Here is a 23068-nt window from a genome sequence, read left to right as displayed (position 1 = left end):
ATTTTTGTCATGTCTATCACCGTAGATGCGATCTATAGGTTTTGTTTAGTGGGAACCGGCTTTTGGATCCTCCGAATATGACTTGTAGACAGGTTTTTCTGGTGATCCAAAATCAATGGCTATGAAGGTACCGGTTTTTCGTGACTCATAAAAATTTGTTTTTCATCAAAAAACATGATTTAAGAGTCAATTCTTACTAAATCGAGCATGCTAAACACATCTAATAGTTCAGATCTATCATAAAACACATAAAACCTATTGGGCAGAACGGGACAGAACTAGAAATGGGGCCTAATATATATATATATATATATATAGTACATAGTGGTACACGCTTAATTTACATAAATCTAAACTTCAAAAGCAAAATCTAATCCTTGGATCATGTTTAGTATATTTGATTAATCATTTTTATATGTTAAAGTTGACTCAAATATAAGATATTTTATATCATGTTTAAACCACTTTTAATTTTATGAATTGTGAGCCATTAATTTTTGCCATCTAAAAAATGAAATCTTATAATGTATTAAAGATGGCAAAACCTTCTAATATAGTAAACACATCATGTTAAACTCATCTGTATGGTTAGATTTACCATTTGATGGCTAAATCTATCCAAACAAGAGTGTGTTATGTTATCATATTATAAAACCACCATATCTTTTTTCACACACACACACACACACACACACACATATATATATATATAGGAAAACTAAAATATGTTTACTGGTATGAACCAAGATTTTAATCGTTTTTTTACTTTTTTTTTTCAAAAATATGCATGTGATCTAGACACTTGGTTTTATAGAAATACACTCTTGGTTCATCCAATTACGATGTACAAGAAGGATATTTTAAGGGTTGAAAATTAACGGCTTAGATTTTTTATAAATATTCAAGCCAAAAAAATGGATTTCTTGATCCAACAGTCGATTCCTAGCAAATGGACCATGCTGTATTCATCTACGGGGTTACATTTGCAAAAAAAACTATGAAAATATTGATTCATACCAGCAAACATATTTGGTTGGTAAACATATTTTAATTTTTATATATATATATATATATATATATATATATATATATAGAGAGAGAGAGAGAGAGAGACTAGAATATGAGAATTAATGTGTGAACCTCAATTTTCATTATCTTTTTATTCTTTTCTCTTGAATCTAATAGTGCAGATGTGATCTACATGTTTGGTTTTACAAGAACACACTCTTGAATCATCCGATTTTAATGCATAAATGAGATTTTTTTAAGACTTTAAAATCAACGGCACATATTTTTCATAAATATTCAAGCATCATGGTTGGATTTGCAAAAAAAGTGTTGGAACATGCATGGTTTTATACAAACAGACTCTTGGATCATCCGATAAAGATGCATAAGAAGGATCTTTTAAGGTTTGAAAATCAACAGCTCAAAATTTTAGTAAATATGCAAGCATAAAAAATCATATTTCTTGATCTGATTACGATGACCCAATAGTCGATTCCAAACAAGCATACCACGCCAAATGCATTTATCATGCCGGTGGTTAAGGTTCAATCTCTCTCTCTCTCTCTCTCTCTCTCTCTATATATATATATATATATATATATATATATATATATATATATATATATATATATATATATATAGAGAGAGAGAGAGAGAGAGAGAGAGAGAGAGTAATGCGCTCCTCCTGCCCACCTTCTTGTTCTGGCCCCTCAAAAAATATTGTTTTTGGGTTTTTTCTCATATCTAACACCATAGATGTGATTTATATAGGTTTTGTTTAGTGAAAATTTAACCTGTGTACAAGCTTCTCCCGTGATCCAAAATCAAGAACTATGAAGGTACCAGTTTTTTTTGGCTCATAAAATCATGCTTTTTTGTCAAAAAAACATGATCCAAGAGTCGATTCTCACTAAATCGAGCATGCTAAACACATGTAACGGTTTAGATTTATTATAAAACACTTCAAAACTATAGTGCAAAATAAAAAATAAGGCCTAATATGTCCAGTTCTTATATATATATATATATATATATATATATATATATATATATATATATATATATATATATATATATATATATATATATATATATATATATATATATATATATATATATCAAAATGGATTCCACTTCCATCAGCCCTAGGTATGTTTTTGGACCGGGCTCTGCATTTATGGAAACAATACCAACCTTTTTAATGTATGGATTCAAAGACTTATTAGTCGGCATTTCAATAGTTGAAATATGTCTAATATTAATTGCTAGTTTTGTACGTCTTAAGTTCTTGCACCTTATTTCTCTAATTATCCACTACTGTGATTTGGTCTTTTCTCGTACAAGATGTAGCCTCAATTATGCCCACGTAACATATTTGGCTAATTCCAGCATCATAATTTACCTCCAACACCAACTTATTTTTCTAACAGAGAAAAAGAAAAGACAAGATATTATATTGGAACACCTTGATCATAACGGAGACTTTTTTTTTCTTGTAATGAATAGATGAGAATGAGTTGGGACTTAATTGGGACATTCTCTTTTAGGTACCATTTGGATGACACCCAAAACCTAGCTATAAACTGGGTTTTGGGTGTAAACTGAGTTTTGAGTATTTGGGTGATACACCAAAACCTAGTTTCAAGCCAAATTAGGTTTTGTAAGAACCTGACTAAGTGAAAAAAGCCCCCCCCCCCAAACCTGGTTTATTTTGGGTGATCAAAAACATGAAAAGTAGGTTTTTCTCACCCAAAAACAGCCTTTTAAGTTTTAATTAAGGCTGGCTTTGGCAAACCAGGTTTGTTAAAAGCCTGGGTTTTGGGCAAAACCAGGCTTGCCAAAAACCAGTTTTTCACCCATGTCATCTAAATAAAACGGTAGTGCCAGTTGATCCATAGTGGCACCCGAGCCTAGTGTCCAACATGAGATGCTTCCACCTTTACAAAAATAGGGTGCAATATTGGATAGAAAAAAAATAAGAAAATGTCGAAGGGAAATGTATAGAAGAGATTTGGACAAAGGACAAATTGAATGTCTTTTAGTTTTTTTCTCTCAAAATAATATGATAAAAAACCTTGGTATATTTGTAGTTTAAAATAGGGAGGCTGATTCTATACACATGAGTGTATATAAATAATTTTTCCCAATGTTATCGGTGTCTGTGCATATTGGCCTTCGCATCGTATCGGTCGATATGCATCGTATCAGCAGAATTTCGATACCCTATAGGGCTGATTCGGCTAATTTTTAATAAATGTAAAAAATACAAAAAAATATTTATTTAATATTATTTTAAAATTATTGTAATGATTTTAACACATGTCACGTAATGATTGACATGTAATAATTTTTTATTATTTTTGAGCCGATACAGAATGATTCAGCTGAGTATTGGTATCGGTCGATCCAGCCCAACAATTCAGGGCCCATATCGATACTGGCAACATTGATTTTTCCTTTAAAATATAATAAGGCGCTAAAAATTAAAGATTACAAAATAAAATAAAGATACAAAAATCTGACAGTTATCATGATATTATCACAATGTATTGAAAAGTAAGCAAGTCTTTGATCATCTCACGTCATTATGTAGATTTTCATGGCTTGTGAATATCTTGCAATATTATCATAAGATTTTCAAAATTTCAATGGCCTTTAATTTGTGACTTTGGTTGTTTAAGTTATAGAAAAGTCAGAGTGTCACCATTATCCTTCAATGAAAGATATAGATGGAGCTGTAAGCAATTGAGGCTACAGAGGAGAACAAGAAAGGCTTGCTATAAGATGGGGTCAAATTTGTACTCCTAGCAGCCAAGGGATGTTGTCATGGTTGCTATCCTTGGGTCACCGCCGAGGTCACACCACAATTGACTTGAGCACTTGGTCATGGACACCTCTAGAAACAAGGCTGGATCAGGTGCAATCACATTGCACAGTTTTTATATCCTGCAGCACCTGACCACCCTTCATTTTTTCATGCAGTCTATCAGCTGTGGGACCTAACAGCAGATGGTGGGGGGTTTAAGTGCAGCAGAAGATTTGAAATGTGCAATGTCATTGCACCTGATCTTTTCTTTTAGAAACCCAACTTGCTTACTAATGTCAGTATCGAACATGTCCCGTTATCATTGGCGAGTCTACATGGCATCCTATGCTGGTGAGATGCTCTCTCACTCTCTCTCTATGAAAATCAAGTGGGCAACACAGGAAATTTCTGGAGCAACCTTGTGTTGACTCAGTATTGGTCCCAACTTATGATTTTTGAGAGGAGATCCCAACGTATGATCATGATAGTGTTTACAAATATATATATATATATATATATATATTGGTAGCTGCTCACACGTTTAGTGCTAAATGAAACATATTAAATAAGTTTTTCTGCCCTTTAGGTATTTTTTAGCAGTTATTTACACCATAAGTGTGTTGGGTATGGTCGATTTACAATGAACCCACGATAATCTGTTTTCGATGAAAAAAATGATATTTGGAACTTCAAAATTTTACAAAGATTTTGGACTGTTGATTTTTCGAACCTTATAAAAACTCACCCACGTGTTGAATCCGAACACACCAAGAGCTGATCCCTGTAGTGTTTTCGATGAAAAAATAATATTTAGAGCCTCAAAATTTGTAAAGATTTTGGACCATCGATTTTTTCAACCTTATAAAAACACACCCATGTGTCGGAATAGAAGGCTTCAAGAACTGATTCTTATAGAATCAAGTACATAGATCACATATGTATGGTCAACATTTATAAATAAAATGAAAAAAACTGAAAAACCCATTTAGCACCTAACATATGAGCAGCTATCAATAACTCATATATATATATATATATATATATATATATATATATATATATATATATATATATATATATGTGAGAAGCCTGTAACGTCTGTCCGATGCTAAATCGCACGAAACCGTATGGCTGATCGTGCAGCAGAGACATTTAGTGCCTGGACGGCCGCTAAAAGGAAAAAACTGATGTGTGTACCTCGTTCGATGCTCAGCGCATCCGACCTCATTTGATGCAGTGCATTCAACCTCGTTCGATGCTCAGCTGGCATCCGACAACACGTGTTTTCAAATATATATATATATATATATATATATATATATATATATATATATAAGAGAGAGAGAGAAACATGCTAAATGAGATTTTCAGTTTTTTCTGGTGCTTTTTCCACAATTTGACCTCATATATGCATTTTTTGCATGATGAAATCTTTACCTAAATCATGCTCTTTTTAATTACGTAACAATATTTGGAGCATCAAAATTAACAAAGATTTTGTACCATTGATTTTTTAAACTTTATAAAACTATACACGTGTTAGAATCAAACACAACAATATCTGATCTTTTTAAAATCAAACACATAGATCACATCTGTATTGTCAAAATTCACAAATAAAACAGAAAAACCCCAAACACCCATTTAGCATGTTTTCATCCCACACAGTTAAGGAAGTCAGAAATCATGATCATGCGGTCCAAGTCAGAGATCATCATCCTCTCTATCCAACTCAATCTAGACGGATCCAGCATACACCCAACACGTCAAGTTTGTCTCAAAGGAAAGAAGTAGCAATAAAAGAATGTGAAGGAAAGAAATCTAATATAAGTATCAATATACCTCAAAGGAAAGAAGAGCTAAAGAAGAAATCAAGTAAAGGAAACCTATGTGACGTGCCTTGAGGAGCTAAAGAAAACTTTTTATTTAGTCAAGCTTGTAATGTATTTGTTGTCGTTTCCTTAACAATGGTATGATATTCCTTTGATGATTGAAATCCAAATTGTAAAGATGGGGACTTATTAATAAAAGCTCTCTCTCTCATGAAAAGCAAGTGAAGAAAAGAGAGAGAGAGAGAGAGAGAGAGAAGCACATTATCTTGGATGTAGGCTCTTAATAACCGAACCATGTAAAAACATGTCCTTGTGTAGTGTGTTTTTTTGGATTTGAACCATTTTTACATGCTATCAGATCCAACACAACTCTAGGTTGTGATCATGAGGTTCTTGTGATTCCTTCTAATGGCATCTTTAAGCTTGGTCTCACTATCTCCTACACTTTTCATTCAATTGAATGTGTTTTCTAGCTTTGTAACATCAAGCTTGACAAAAATAATTATTTGCTTTAGCTATCACATATAGAACAAAATCTAATTTAAGTATGTCGACGGATCATCTTTCCCACCAAATCAGACTGTTGTTTAAGACAAGAAGGCATCCCCAAATCCATAATTTTTTCACATAGAAAAAGCTAATCAATGTGCTCTTAGCTGGATCAAGACCATTATATCTGAACTAATTCTTGGTTAGATCATCAGGTTCACCACTGCTAGAGATGCCTGGTTGGCTTTGGAGATATCCTATGCCTCCTAGTCAAATCTCAGAATCTTTTAGTTGAAATGTGACTTGCAAAATGTCAAGAAGAAAGATATGTCAATAATAGAATATATTAATCAAATCAAATTACAAGTTGGGGATTTTGGAGTGTTACAGGTGCAAATGCAGGCGGCCATGGCTGCCGGCCTTCTAAATGAATGGAAAGGGAGAAAAAGAATGTATCTGTGATGGTCACCGACGGTGGTGTACCTCTCCAACTGTCTTTCTTTCTCTCATTTTTTATTTCTTCTCAAACTCTCTCTCTTGCTCTCTGTATATCGAGGGAGGCCCGGAGGCGCACCGTTTCACTGGCCCTCATTCCCCCCCCCCCCCCCCCCCCCCCCGCATCAGTTGGGCCTCTTTGCAACAGCCCCAATCAAATTGAATATGCTTGTGCTTTGTTGTGGATAATATAGATAATAATTTGAGAGATCATTGGATCCCCATATTCTCTTCTTAATGATGTTAATGCAACTACATAAACTAGAAATAAAAGAAGTCATGAGCAATCATGGCTTCAAATCTGTTTTGTATTGTTTATTTTATTCTTCATGTGCATGGTAGTGAGAGAGGCCATGCAAAACCTTGGAAGTTGTGAAAATCTCTTGGGGGAAGATGATGTGATATGTTACTCATAAGCAAACCACTAAACAGTTACCATAAGCATCACAAATAAGGGTGGAAAACAAGTTCATTTTCTCTTTAAAATCCCTGCTCATGCTTATTTAACAAATAAGCAAAGCATGAGCTCAACCAAAGTTAAGTATGCTAAACCGCTGCTTAACCTCAGGCTCGCTAAGAGCTTGGTTAGCTTGTTCAAGGTTTTTGTGAAGATAGTGCTTGAATGTATAGTTTACACTGGAGATGCAGAAACCATAGAGAGGGAAAAGAAAACTATATGTTGCAAATGGTGATTATGTCCACATTAGGATTGAATCTGATCTTCGCTCTTCCTTAATCAGTCAAGTGATTTTCATCTTCTCTCTTCCTTAATATATTTTAATATTGTATCTTGGGGCCTCTACTTTTTTATCACAAAGGCTCTGATTCTAAGAAATTTCATAAACAAACCTATTCTCTGAAAAATACCCGAGACAAGGTTTTAATCTGTATTTTTTTCTAAAACCGACTCCTAAACTTTTTGAAATTTATGAAAACCACCTAAACTTTTCTATTCAACTCTATAAGTTCTGAAAATTTTGTTTCAGGGTTCTGATTTATTGTTTTTACCATAACAAAACTCTAAATTTTTAGATTTTACATAAAAGTTATTTTTATTTGCTAAAAACCTCTCAATGCTTTATTTTGACACAAAATTGGTTTGGATCTAGTTATGATCCATATTAAGGCTCTACTTAAGAAGGGTGAGTTTAGATCCAAATTAGCATGATGGGACCCAAAATTTAGTTATATTAACAAAATTATGTGTGTGCTTTATATGGTATCTCTTTAGATCCTTTGATTTTATGCATCTAGCTTTGATCCAATTTTATGATAGATCTGGATAGTAGCATGCTTGATACGTTTTGGGTCTTAGCATGGATCCAATTTTGGTCTTATCATATATGAATCCAGTATGACCTAGAATTATTTAGTTTTTATGATAGTTCAAGTTGAATTGGATCATATATTATTGGATCTAATGCTTGAATCAATAAAGTTGGCATGGGAGCAAGGTGGATCAAGTTAGAACATGTAGTATTATAATAGACTTGTTTGATCCAGTAAAACTATAATAGATTTGATTGAACTTCAATGGATCTAAATAGATCCAGCTGAATGAGTTTGGATCTAGGCAGCACCATTGGATTCAGTGAACCTAGTTATGATCCAAATAAAATTCATACATAATACAAGTGAGTTGGATCTATATGAGATATAAAAATATTTTATATGATTTCATTGCATATGCTTATGGATATGCTTGTTTGATATTATTATATATATATACATATATACCTATTGTGGTTACAAATTAGTATAATGGCGTTGAAGTTTATTTAACTTGGTTATGTGGAACCATGTATGATTTGATGCATGTATAATTTGAATAGTTTCTTATTGGGTCCTCTTATTGGATGAACTAGAGATGGATTCAAAAGTATATAAGACTAGATATAGGATATGGATCCATTTGATTTTAAAACCTAAGGATATGGACTTGGACTATGGATAAATCCTATATGATTCATGGTTTTGCTTAAGCTTGCATGTAGAATAATTTTTTACTATGGATCGTGTTGGACTTGATGATAACATCTCAAGTTGGTTTTGGATATGGGTATAGATTTTTGGATCATGTAATGAATATAAACTTATATGTTGACATAATTATGATTTAATTGCTTATTAGCATATTTGATAAGATCATAAGCCTTAAAAAATGAATGAGTATATAATGTTAGGCATACCTAAATGATAATGAAATATGAAAAGGATAACACCCATTGATTATGGATCTAGTGCATATCCAAATTAGATAGAAAATAACCCATAGCGATTAAATCATAAATTATGTCAACATTATATACTCATAGCAGGTATGCCTAACATTATATACTCATTCATATTGAAGTATAGGTTTTCACACATGCTATGAGCCTATACTTCAATATGAATGATGAAAAGATCCACATGACTGTGTGGAAAATAACTCATAGCATGTGTGAAAACCTTATATTTGAAGATTGAATGATGAAAAAAATTACATGATTATGTGAGAAATAACCTATAACATATGAGAAACATCATACTTGGATATTGATAAGACTCTTGCAATTGTGCATGGTTTATTTGGTTTATGTTTTGTCATAAAATGTTATATATGATACTTGATGCACCAATTGTGATATAATATGATTGTTCATCCTGTATGGCCAGGTGAGAGATGTTGGATCTAAATAACAAATTCAGTAGGGTCATAATGGTCTCACAACTGGAATCCAAGGAGCCACATAATTAGTGTCCTTATAACTCATGAAAAACACAAAATGTGTGAACTAAAACAACAATTTAAGACTAAAAAAATCACCACCAAAGGTGGGCTATAAATCTCCAGCCCTTGCAGGATGACTGAGTAGTAACCCCTTGAAGAAGACTGTTTACCATAATTTTCCTATCTCTCTCTCCTCTACAGTTTTTTTGGTTCTCCTCCCTCACTGCACACACCCTGGTCCTAAAATTCTTACATTAACCTTATCACTCAATGGGAACAACAAACATCCACTTTTTCTTCCCAATCTGCTTCTTTTAAAGATTAAAAACAACAAATCGCCTTGCTACATGCACCTATTAAAAAAGGGCACCTTCATAATGAAATTAGCTAGAAACAAAGGTCCCAGATTCATTGGTTAGCATAAGAAAATAGGAACAATTGCTTCTTCCACAATTCTGCCTTAGAATGAAAGTGTATCAATAGGCTTAAACACATTCGTATTGGTGACTGCTTAGTGCATGGTAATGACGTCCTACCAACAATTATAAACCACTTATGCATTCTCTATAGTAGGTCAAACCTTGAAGGTGGTAGCTTCTCCTCAGATTTGTATAATAGGCTATCTATCAAGGATGCTTGAATGTTTTAAGCTCCTTCCACCACAAAATAAATTAGGGCATACATTTATTCCATCTTCAAATTGAAGGCATTAATCCATCATAGAATCCTAATTGGCTTCTTTGGGCGGTTCTAGGAATCCACCATATCTAACATATTGCAAGTATTAAGAGATTTCTTCCTGGATCACAAACTCTTGAAAGCCTTCAACAAGTCCACCCTAGTCCTCATCCTTAAGCGAGCTGGATCTATGGATATTGGAGACTTCCATCCTATATTATTCCTTAGGTCAATCTACAAGATCATTTTTAAAGTGTTGGCCAATGGACTAAAGGTTGTCATTGGAAGACTGGTTGAATGCTCCTAGTGTGCCTTTATCAAGGGTAGGCATATTCAAGTGTCTCATCCTCGCAACTAAAATTTTGCACAGTATCAAATGCTTTGCCTCCCCCGACCTTTATGCTAAAGGTTGACTTTTCCAAAGCATTTGATTTTGTATCTTGGAGCTTCCTTTTTGGTACCCTTTCTAATATGTGATTGGGTCACAAATGAACCAAATAGATAATAATTAGTAACAAGCACCTCTCTAGTTGTCAAAGTTAATGACTCTTGGGGTGAATTCTTCACTCCAGGTTGCCCTCTCTCTCCTTTTCTATTTAATCTAGTAGTTGAGGGGTTGTTTGCCCTCTTTCTTTGTACAGTTGATGTGGGCTTCTTGCACCTGATTACCTTCTATGGCATTAGTTTTTCTCTTCAGTTTGTTGACCACCTCAACATTTTTGGGGAGGCTCTTTCTTGCTCAAGTGTTTCAATTTGTTTTTAGGACTTCACATCAATGAACGAAAATGAAACAAGCCTCACATTGGCCACCATTTTCCCTTGCCTACCACCTACGTTGGTCTCCCCTTGCACAAATGTTTCCTCTTCACAACAAATTATTGATGGCATTGGAAAGAAGTTGCAATCTTAGAAGGGCCATTACCTGTCACTTTCTGGGAGGGGCATCATATCCTATCCTCGCTTTCCCTTTATGCCATGTCCCCCTTCTTCATCCCATCCAAACAGATGGGACACAATTAAAAAACTCCTTTGCAAGTTTTTTATGCAAATCAAGAGGGCTCGATTCACAAAGAAAAACTGCATTACGCACCTCCAATCGAATTTACACTATGAAAACATGAACTATGCAAAATCAAGAAAAGTAATGCATAAACTTAAAAAAAAATAATTTCATTCATCAACTATGATCTAAAAAATCCCCATAATGAGTATTTATAAGAAAAAATGATAAACCCTAGGTCTACTTTGGATCTAAGATAGATCCATTGCATAAAAAGATTCAATTCTAAATAAAAATCTTAAACTAAATTAGATCCAAATGGATCTTTATTGACCCAAGACTTCTACTCCTCTCCTGCATTATTCTCACCGAGTTGGAGAAGACTTGCCCTCAAGTCTGGATCCAACTTGAGTTTTTTTCAATTTTGTTCCACCATGTAGGTTAGGGATCTACAATATAGAACTGCATAGTTTTCTTGCTCCAAAAACTGTGTAAACCAATTAGAATTCACTCCACTATGTATCTAAAAACACTAAATATTTTTCTTGAACCATCTATAGTCTTCAATTGCATCCTTTTGTTGATTTGAATCAAGTGGATCAAATAGATCTAGTTGTCGTTTGATCTAGTATAAAGAAATATATGAGATAACCAAGATCTCTTGCTTCATCATCCTATGCTTCACATGTTGCTGACGATGCACTCTACATAATTTTAAGTTATGAAGCAAGTTTGGATCTGGATAGGACATAATGCATGAAATGGTTTTTTTGGGATTGGGTCAACTAGATTCGGGTCTAAACTTAGAGTGAATTTGTCTTGGGTTGGATTTTTGCTATGCTCTAAAGAGAGATTTGGAGTGGGATTTAGTTTTGCCTCAAAACCCAATGCACATTGAAAAACTTGTTTTAAGGATGTGAAGAAGATATTATACAGTTTAAGAAAAAAGGCAATCACGAAGTCTAGCAATAAACTTAACAATTTGCTAATCAAGGGTCTCACAATTTCAGGTATGGAGTACCTTTCTATGAAATTCTTTTATGTATTCTTGCACTAACATTAAACCTTGATAAATAAACTTGGTTCAAAGCTTGGTAGAAATATATCTTGGCACCTGTGGGTTTCATTGTACAAGAGAATGAATTTGAATCAATTGTGGATCTTGGGTGAAGTTGTGGCTTGGATTGAGAGGATGATGAGTTTGGGTATGATTCATTTGAATTAGGTATTCAGGTTGTTGGATATAGGTAAGATCTAATTGGGTTGTATAGGATGGTGATTGGTCATGGGTAGAATCTAATTGGATTATAACTAGATCTGGGGTGAGTTTGATGGATTTTGAGGTAGGACTCGGTTAAAAGTAGGTTTGAGGGTGTTAAATGGAGGCTTTGGGTTGATTTGGTTTTAATGTAGTGAGTTTTGGGGTGGATTTAGGTCTAAAAGAGAGTTAGGTTGGCTTAAAACAGGTTGAAACTAGTTTGGATAACAAGAACCGGGTTATTTGAGTGGCTCAAAGGAATGTGAGAAGGATTGAATGCACTGAACCGGCTTTGAGGTGAACTGGTTCGACTCTCATCGTGAAAAAGTCTCTCACCAACATTAGAGGAAGGAAACAATGGTGGGTTAGGGTTTTCAGACACACCCTCTACCACCGACCTTGGCAAGTCACCGGTGGTGTTGGTGGTTGGCAGTCAGGGTTTCCGCCAATCGTGGGTAGTTGGCGGCCACTTGATGGCCGGACTCCAGTCGAACGTTATCCCACTGTGGTCGCTCAGAGGAAAATGTAGTGAAGATGGAGAAGAAAGGGGAGAAGAATAAGGGAGAGAAGGTAGGGCGTCTGATAGCCTTCCGGTTAGCAACCATTGTGTTTACCGATCAAGGCTTGCCAAAGAAACTTCTCTGACCACTAGAGAAGTGGGAGAAAAAGGATATTGTGATGGTGGTGGTTGCGATGGGAAGTAGTAGAGTATGGAAGATGATGGTATTCATGATGGTAGGGGATAAGAAGAAGGGGAAGGTGACGAAGGTAGGAAAGGAGCAAGAAGAAGAGAGATGAGATTAGATGCAGCCAATTGGTGGTAAGCTAGGGTTAAGGTCATAAACATAAAGTAGGGTCTGCATAGGGGTGTTAGTGCAAGTTTTGGGAGCCAAGAAGATTGGTGGGATATTAGGTGTTACAGGAAGATTGCTCGGCCGATGATGGTGTATATTGTTGGTTTGAGAAATCGATGGGGGGAGCTATAAATCACTTAATGTATAAAATGATTCTCATGTGAATTTGACACATCTTGAATCCGTCAGAGTCTTCTTTCGAACAAATCTACTCTCACTTTGATACTACTTTGATGCAAATCAAAAGAGATTGGTTTAAGAAATAAAACTATGTTAAGCTACTTCTACCAAATTTATGCTATGAAAGCATAAACAGTAAAAAATCATGAAAAGTAATGCATAAACTTTAGAAAACATAATAATTTCATTCATCAACTCTGATCTCAAAAATTCCTATAATGAGTATTTATAGGAAAAAACAATAAACCCTAGGTCTACTTTGGATCTAAGATGAATCTATTACATAAATAGATTTAATTTTAAATCAAAAATCTAAATAAAAACTTTAAACTAAATTAGATCAAAATAAGTCTTTATGGACTCGGGTCTTCTACTCCTCTCTTGCATTTGTTTTTTTGAAGTGGTGTGACTGATAAACGCAAGAAGGGTCTAGTTGGGAGACTGTGAGTCAGCCTGTTGAAAGAGGTGGTCTAGGCATTTGGCATCTTCTTTCGTTAGATATTGCCCTTCTCTATTTATGGCTTTGGAAGGTTGCAGATGGGCACAATTTTTTAGATCTAAGTGTGGGTTTTCTCTTAGATACAGGTAGTGGATATCCAAATCCATATCAGATTTAAAACATTTTTATGATCCGAACTTGTCATATTTGATTTTGGAATTAAGTAAACAAGCCCAACCTCATAAACAGTTGGTTAAATCTGGATTCCATTATTTCAATTCAGACCCATGAAAGAGATGCATCCATGAGACTAAGCTCATTCTTCAAAATTTGGGCAAGCAACGGGTCATGCATGATTAAAGGTGTCAATGGGTCGGGTTTGGCTCAGACCCAGGTGGAACTAGACTCTTCTCTCTATAAGGTTTGGTCCAGGTCGGGTCTGGGTAAACCCGACCTGTTGATACCCCTATGCATGATCCAATCCATGTCCAAGTGTTTGCATCATAACGTAATTTTTGTTGGCGTTCACATTATATGCAGCGCCATGGACAGCCATCCATAGTCGCATTTCTCAAGATCGGTTGGTAGAACTACTGAGACTGGTGGCTGCCAGCGACGCTGCATAAAAAATGCCCTGAGGGTGGTGTGTGTTCTCCCCCGAAGACGGTCATTAGCTACATCACGTGTTCGGGGAGTCTCAATGAGCTCCACGTATGTAAGCACATGTGGCTCGTATCCCTATGTTTGTCAACATCAGTTAGCATCAGAGTCTGATGCGGTTGCAAAGACTTGAGTACCTTTTCTTGCTATTCTTGTCATGAAACGATGGTTTGAGAAAATGACAAAAATGTCCTCCATTCAAAAAAAGGAAAATGATGGTTCAAAAAAAGGACAAAAAATATTTTCCATTCAGAAAGTCGAGGATGATGTTAACTTTTCAAAGTCCAAACAACGAGATAAACCTGAAACACTTCCGTTTGAACTTTCCATCGTCATCTTCTTCTTTTTCCTTCTCCGTGAAACATTGTATTAAGGGAGGCAAAGAGCCAGCAATCTGATGGTGATCGTCATCCTTTTTCTGCTAGCAGTGGCCGGAATGTTGCCCTCGTCCAGCAGACAACCGACTGCGACAGCTCCTCCACCACCTTCGAGGGACACCTACAACAAAATCTTCCTCCAGTACACCTACAATGGAGTCTTTCAAAGTATAATCCGTCTACCCCTACGTCGACAATACTTTTGATCAGGGCTATGCCTTCCAGGCTACCCTGATGCTGCTCAACACGAGTGTTCGCACCCTCAAGTCTTGGCGGGCATTCGTCGGGTTCTGGCACCGTGAGGTCCTCATCTCGACCTTCGACGCCGTACTTTCTGATAGGACCCACCTCCCTGCCAAATCAATGGCAAATCGCTATGCGATTTTCATAAATCGCTATGCGATTTTCGTAAATCGCTATATCGTGTAGCGATTTACGAAAATCGCGTAGCGAAAATAAATGGCAAATCGCTATGAGATTTTTGTAAATCGCTAAATCGAGTAGCGATTTATGAAAATCGAGTAGCGATTTATGAAAATCGCATAGCGAAAAAACAACAACAAAAAATCGCTAAATCGAGTAGCGATTTACAAAAAATGCGTAGCAAAAAAAACAGAAAATCACGAGAAAAGGTGTTACGAAAACCTCGAGCAAAAAATAACCGAAGGAAACATATGAGTGTCACGATCAAACAAAACACTTTATTGCTCTTTTTCGATAGTTACAAGAGGAAAAGAAAAGAAAGAATTTATACAAGGCCCCAAAAAAATTTGTTTTGGGGGGCGCTGCCCCCCAAAGACCCCCTCCAGGAGCGCCCCCACCTGGACCGCTGACCGCGCAGCGGGACGCGCACTGGGTGGAGCCCCCGACCCCTTCCTGTAAGAGCATTAAAAACTCTGAATTAGGTTCTACAACTCATCAAGTTGAACCATGCTACAGTATAGGATTGTCTGCTGGATGTGCACAGAAGCAGTGTGCAGGTCAGTCGCTTGATGGAGCAGTGTAGGATCGTCTGCTGGATATGCACAAAGACAGAAAGAGAAGGAAGAGAGTGAGAGAGGGTTGATGTTCATGGGCTTCTTCAGGGGGAATTTCTTTCTCGAATAATCCTGCAGTGTAGGGACTAAGTCTTAAATAACCATCTTCAGGGTACTTTAAGTCTTTTCAACTGCTCATTTTCTAGAATCGTCGTTTTTATGACACAAATGGAGGAAAGGGTACTTAAGTTTTTGCAACTGCACCGGACTCTGACGCTAACTGATGCTGACAAACATGGGGATACGAGCCGCATGTGCTTACATATGTGGCGCTCATTGGGACCCCAAACACATGAGGTAGCTAGCGACCGTCTTCGGGAGGGGGGGTCTTCGGGAGGGGGGGGGGCATATAACCTGCTTAATCTTTTTTTTACTTTGTTATATGGCACTCGAGATCAGACTGGACCCATTTTCTACGCTACCGTGATGAATACATCTACGTTACAAGGATACGGATAAAATGACACTTCATTTTTGTACATTTTTTTATTAAGAACAAGTTGAAGAATCCCTGTTACATAAGAATATATATAGCACACGAGACAGACCCCGGTGGTGCATGCAAAAGTTGGACCAGAACAGAACACGACGTACCGTAGGAGAGCCGGCGGGATCGTCGCCGCACGCGATTCGTGGGCTCAACTCAAGCGATACCAAGAAAAGTTGGAGGCTGCGCACCCGCGTTTTTCTCGCAAGCCGGGCTGAAGCAGACCACGACTTTAGCCAGCCAGCCTTTGTAAAATTAAGCTTGCAAACAGTTAGCGGGAAGAGAGAGAGAGAGAGGGATTGAAATGGGTGGCCGTGCTTGCTTTCTGTTAGTTATTGCTGCTGACGTATTTTCTGCAACGGTCGAGCTCCTCCTCCTTATTCCTTCCTTCTTTCTCCTTTCCTTCTTCTTCTTACCTCGCTGCCAGTGGACGAAAGGCACTCACCCGTGTATATATACATTGAGATGTTTTTATTTTGAGGTTGTGGAAGGAAAATATGATCTTAAACTAATGCTTGCGAGTTCCTCTTTTGTTGTGGGTGGTTGAGAATTGTGTTATCCGTTGTCTAAATTAAGTTCCTTGGAAATTCACTGTGATTGTACCTACATTATGAGATTTTTTTTCGCGCTTATAAAGACGAGGCGGATGTTATTTTTTGGATCGGCATGTAGAACTGGCAGAAAGTTTGGCCTAGATTGATTGCTGTGATTTGTTTTTGAAGTCTTGATGGTTGAAGTTTGAATCCGTTTTAAAAATCGTCTACTATGAGTTTTTTGTTTCCTTTCTGAGAAAAAGATCTTCCGAATCTTAGCTTGATTATCTTCCGTGATATGTTTTCGGGTTTTTGTCCTAGCTAAAGCACAGATTTTGTTGTGTTCATGAAATTTAGCAGAAATCTGACTTAAAAGTCATACAGATGTTTTTTTCACTTGAGAATCAAGTTTTTGCCTTTCGGGTGGCTGGGGCTTTTCTTCCTTTCTTGTTTTGTGTATTTTTAAATATGATAGTTTCGTGAATTCATGGTAGAATGAAGCATAAATTGTGACTAAATAAGTCATTGCCATTTTCTTTTTCACAACTGTATTCATCTCCTTTTATGCTTATCAAACACCTGGAGTTATTTTTAAGAATGATGATCGATCACTCTAGAATCACTTCATTATATTTGAATTATTTTGAAGGATATGAAATTCTATGACTTTTCTTTTAAGAATGAGTGCAACGTTTTTTTCTATTGAAAGACAAAATTGCAGATTTTTAATATATATTATTTTAGAGTTTTTGCAAAAATATGCCTTAGCTTCATTCAGATGATCCATTCATCTGATTTTTTATTTTTTTTTGTACTTTATCATTATTTTTTTTTTCACATTTGATGAGCCGATTTTTGTAACAAGGAACATTAGCTAGCAGATTACCAAATTTTGTTTATGCTTATTTGTTATTATCTTTTGCTTTCTTATGAAGGAATAATACTTTAAAGATCTGATACTGTTGTTTTTTTAAAATTCAAAATTAGTACATCCTGAATTTTGTTATTTGTTGCAAATCGTATCAAGCTGTGAAAAGATTAGCTGGAATTGTTGACTAAATGGATTAGTTAATGTTATAATGATTTGTTCCTTCTTTATTCTTTTAAAGATTGATAATAGTGAAATTCATCTAGTCAATTATGGGCTTATGTACCTTGGCTTTTTTTTCCTTTGTTTTGCAAGGTGGATTTAATTCTTAGTAAGTCTAGATTATGAGGTGATTGTCGTGAATAGATACATTGGCAGCATTGATTCTGTGGGCCTATGGGTTATCTTAATTCAGTTTTCTCTGCAACTGGCACACAAATTTATGAGACCCCTGTTACTGGTGGAGGTTTGAGGTAACAGTTATTGACATGCTCCATTACCTATAAGATAATGAAACAAGAAAGATAATGAGTGCTCTTTGCCTACAAGATACATGTTGGCCTTGTTCCTTTTCGTTATACAAGTTCTTTTTTGTTGTCCTAATTGGCTTCCTGTATTTCTATTACAGTCAAGATCACAAGTTTAGTTATGGATTTGCAAGCTCTCCTGGGAAGAGGTCTTCAATGGAAGACTTCTATGAAACTAATATTTGTGGTGTTGATGGCAAGATAGTTGGGTTGTTTGGAGTGTTTGATGGTAAGTTTCTGCTACTGCACTTCTATCACTACAACAGTGTTTAAAACATTTGTATTGGCAATGTAATTTAAAGCATTCTCAATGAGCGAAAGCCTGCAATCCAAACTGAGGATGGGTTAATGACCAAAGCAATGCTCAAACTAAGTAGAATTTGTTTGTGACTAGACTTCTTTTGTTGATTACTTGATTCTTTTTTTTTAGGATTAGAAATTTTGATGCAGCTGATCTTTTCCTTTTCATATATAGACTTCTATACCAGACAACTAACATTTTTGTTGATCTGCAACCTTCATCATAACTTTCTGCTTTTTCTCTGAGTTGTTCATGGGATTTTACTCTCTCATGTATGTGATTTTCAGGACATGGTGGTGCCCGAGCAGCTGAATATGTTAAGCAAAATCTTTTTAGTAATTTGATCAGGCATCCAGAGTTTATTACTGATACTAAATTAGCCATAGGTGATAACCTTCATAATCCCAAACAACCAATTTGATTTTTTGTTAAAGAATCTATTAAGTTGTGTTTAATTATTTCATCTTCTACAGCTGATGCATACAGCCAGACGGATTCAGAATTGCTCAAGACTGAGACTAGTCAGAACAGAGATGCAGGCTCCACCGCATCAACTGCTGTTCTTTTTGGTCATCGTCTGCTTATTGCAAATGTTGGCGACTCTCGTGCTGTTATCTGCCGGGATGGAAATGGTATATGCTCGAATTAGTCTTATTCATGCATGCAGGCTTTAAAACCTTGCATGTTCACTGTCCATTGCTGTATATTTGGTTCAGCTTTTTACACTAGTAGCACCATCTTATTAGTCCATTTTGCACAAAAAATATTCATTTGATACACGTGGTTATATGTGCAACATCTTCATTATACTCGGATAATAAACAATTAATGAAAATCATTCCCTGATTGGATGATAAATTCTAGGAGATATTCTGTGATTTAATCTCCTCTTTTTTTACTAAGTTGGCTGTTTTTAAGGACTGAAAAAAATGAGTGATTTTTAGTTTACGCCCGTTTTACAGACAACATAATTTGTTGCCCCTGCATAGTTATCCACAACTCGGGTCTTGTGCAAGTGTGGCATTGTATAACTTGAGTCATTCTTTTGCCACCAATAACTTTTTTTCCTCTAAAATATCTTAACCTGACTGCATTCAAACTGGATGAATTCAGGGATTCTTAAACCTTTAATTCTCAACCTTTTGTTTATTGTGATTTATAATGCTTTTTCCTGTTTAAAAACGTCCACTGCCTACTTGTTCCATTTTGTGTCTATGGGTTGAATTAGTTCACAATTATAGAATGACAAAGCCTTTTGTTTATCCATGTGCTCGTTTAGTTCATGCCTCTAAATGACCATTATGCAACAAACAAACCAGCTTTATGCTCAAAAGGTTGATTCCAATAGGTGTTAGAGAGAAAGACAACTACATTGTTGCACTAGCTTGCTTTATCAATACGCACATATTGATTGATTTTCTCTCTTGCTACAGCTAAAGCTGTATCACGTGATCACAAGCCTGACCAGACTGATGAGCGTCAAAGGATTGAGGATGCTGGAGGATTTGTGATGTGGGCAGGCAAGTGATTTTCTTTCTCAACTCTGCCACTGATAAAAATTTGGCTCCCTTGTTGACATGCTCCATCTAAATCCTTTTGGGAAGACTAACCATGTGTTACCTCCCTCAGGGACTTGGAGAGTTGGCGGTGTTCTAGCCGTTTCACGGGCTTTTGGTGATAAACAGTTGAAGCAGTATGTTGTAGCAGACCCTGAAATTCAGGTCAGAATCGCAGTGGGATATGGACGGGAAATGTTTTTCCTAGGGCATGTTTGCTTTGGTCACAGGCGTGGATGAATAACCACAGCTGCAAAATTAGAAGCTGTGATTGTTGGTCACAAGGTCAATCTTGTGACCAACTTTCATAAGATCCAAGGCAAAAATAATCATAGCTGGCAATCAAAATCACAATCTGTACTTTTCTAACGTTTCACTAACCTTGAGAAAGAGTTGTGATTGTGACTTACAATCACATGTCTTGCGATTCAAGTTTTATTCATCACAAACCCATTTTCAAGACCTAACAACCTGTTCTAGAAACTTGGGTGTCCAGTACCAACATGGCTTGTGGCCTGGTGTCTGATGCTTGGCCTATGGTAACTCACCATGGAACAACTGTGGTGTTTTTCTGATTCCCGTGTCTGCTTCATCATTCAAAACTTTGACATACATCATAATGCCATATGCATCACTTTTTGTTTTCTTTGTACCTATCGCCATCTGCCACAATGTGTCTTGAGCCTCTAATCTATGATGATATTTTGTCTTAGAATTGCATGGAGTCAGCATAGAACCACTGCTCAATGCCCTTGTGATAACAGTCTCGTTTGACAATCAAAATGCTGACATACATCAAAACACTATGTGCATTTTGCATTGAAGGTCACTTTTTTATTCAGCGTCGCTGGATGCTTGGCTGCTGATGACCATCCATCTCAACATTTCTAGGGATGGACACCACACCTATCTCAAGAAATGCCAAGATGGGTGGCAGTCAATTAGGTCGCTTTGTGCCAACCGTGCGGCAATGCTGCATATAATGTGAACCCTTTGCTTTGAGAATAAGTCGTACTGTCCCCATTTGCCACTAAAGCAAGGTTTCTTAATATAACAAAATTTTCATTGTAGATCTGTAGTACCACTGTCTTATCGATTGTTGGGCAAACAAATGTCCGTCCTATTTTGCCCTTGGTGAAGGACTTGTCAAGGCCTAACTGGATGACCAATTCTTCGTTTTGTTTGCAAATAACAGGAAGAGGTGATTGATGGATCTCTGGAATTTCTTATACTTGCAAGCGATGGCCTTTGGGATGTGGTGTCAAATGAGGTTCATATTTTTCGTTTCATTTGTTGAGATGTTTGAGCCCATATATAGTTCAAAATCTAGGAAGCAGGTGGTTGATCTTGTGTTTCTTTCAATTTATTTGAATCTCAAATTCTAATTAACTTTGAGCTTGAATTAAGATTGGCTGGAGTTTGAATTTGGGTTTCAACAGGAATTCAAACTCAAAATCCGAATTTGAATTCAAATTTTAATTCAAAATTTCAGGAAGCTGTTTCAATGGTTAAACCTATTGAAGATCCTGAAGAGGCGGCTAAGAGATTGATACAGGAAGCCGATCAAAGAGGTAGCGCAGATAACATAACCTGTGTTGTTGTTCGTTTCTTGGTTGGCCATGCAAATCTTCATAAGTGACGACTATGAAAGTGCATGTCTCTTTATTATTCAAGCAAGGGTTGTTTCGCTCCATGTCCTTGAACGGATGGCATCGGATTTGCTGGTAACGGTGTCTTGTTGTTAGCTGTTATATATTGTCCTTACCTTTTTCTTTTTCCCTTATTTAAGCACTATCTATAAAACAATAATGGTCCTTGCAAGTTGCAACTGTTAAAAGCTCTTCCTCTTCAATGCTAGGCCCCTTTTGTTTTCCGTAGGAAGCACCTGTAGATAGTGTGTTACTGTAACATACTGTAAAGGCCCCTTTTTTGTTGAATGTAGTAACTCTCTCTCTCTCTCTCTCTCTCTCTCTCTCTCTCTCTATATATATATATATATATATATATATGAGAACTGGAAATACAATAATCAATGTGTGAACCACTATTTTCATGTAATTTTTGTTCTTTTCTCTTAAATCTAACCAAGATGTGATCTTCATGCTTGGATTTATAAGAACCACTCTTGAATCATCCGATTTTGATGCATAAACATGATTCTTTTAAGATTTTAAAATCAATGGCTCATAATCTTCATAAATATTCAAGCATTCAAAAATCACATTTTTCATCGAAAATACATGATCCAATGGTTGATTCCTAGCAAATTCACCATGCCAAGCACATCCACATGGTTGGATTGCAGAAAGAGTGTTGGAAATACCCACATTTCTAGTTCTCATATTTCAGTTCTCATATTCACATGGTGTTATATATATGTGGGTCACGTATAAAGTATGCTTGATACCTACAAAGGCTTCGTTCAGCTGGTTGGGGCGACTTGTGAACATCAGCAAGTTGACTAGACATCACAAGTGGCATCCTTTATCGTAAGGCTAAAGTTGGGTGTATTCTCCAGTGGGCAGGAGGGATGCGAAGGGTTTTACCAACTGAAGGCCAATCAACACGCAGTCAGTGATGAGAGGACTTTTACCTTAGATTATCCAAAAAAGAAAATGCTCCAATTGTCATAGAGCACATTGATGAACTTTGTGAATAAAACACTAATGGTGCGTTTACCATGATTTTGTGTATTAAATCGGCTTGCAATCAAGAGATTTAACATGAGATTCAAAAGTAAACTTAGATTCATAGATCTTTGGCTTGAGGGGTATTCAGCTAGCAATGCATGAATTTTAGGGCCCTCTCTTTGTAATGCCACAAGATTTTAAACCCAAAAAATAAGTTATTTTTTTTCATCAGCAAAAACCTTTTTAACTTTAGTCTAAAACCTTAAGCGAGTTACATATCATACAATAGCGATAAGACTAAACTTTTAATGTTGATAACATTTCTAAAAATAATTCAGAT

The 23068-nt window shown here is 36.2% G+C and overlaps 1 pseudogene; it reads left to right on the top strand.

Annotated features, from left to right (window-relative positions):
* The first annotated feature begins 18110 nt into the window (after positions 1-18110).
* Positions 18111-21737, top strand: LOC149842304 (putative protein phosphatase 2C 59; annotated as a pseudogene).
* The last annotated feature ends 1331 nt before the right edge of the window (positions 21738-23068 follow it).

Source organism: Nuphar pumila, chromosome 3 (assembly GCF_984573655.1).
Source record: "Nuphar pumila chromosome 3, dmNupPumi1.hap1.1, whole genome shotgun sequence".
NCBI lineage: Eukaryota > Viridiplantae > Streptophyta > Magnoliopsida > Nymphaeales > Nymphaeaceae > Nuphar > Nuphar pumila.
This window is presented reverse-complemented; position numbering and strand designations above follow the sequence as displayed.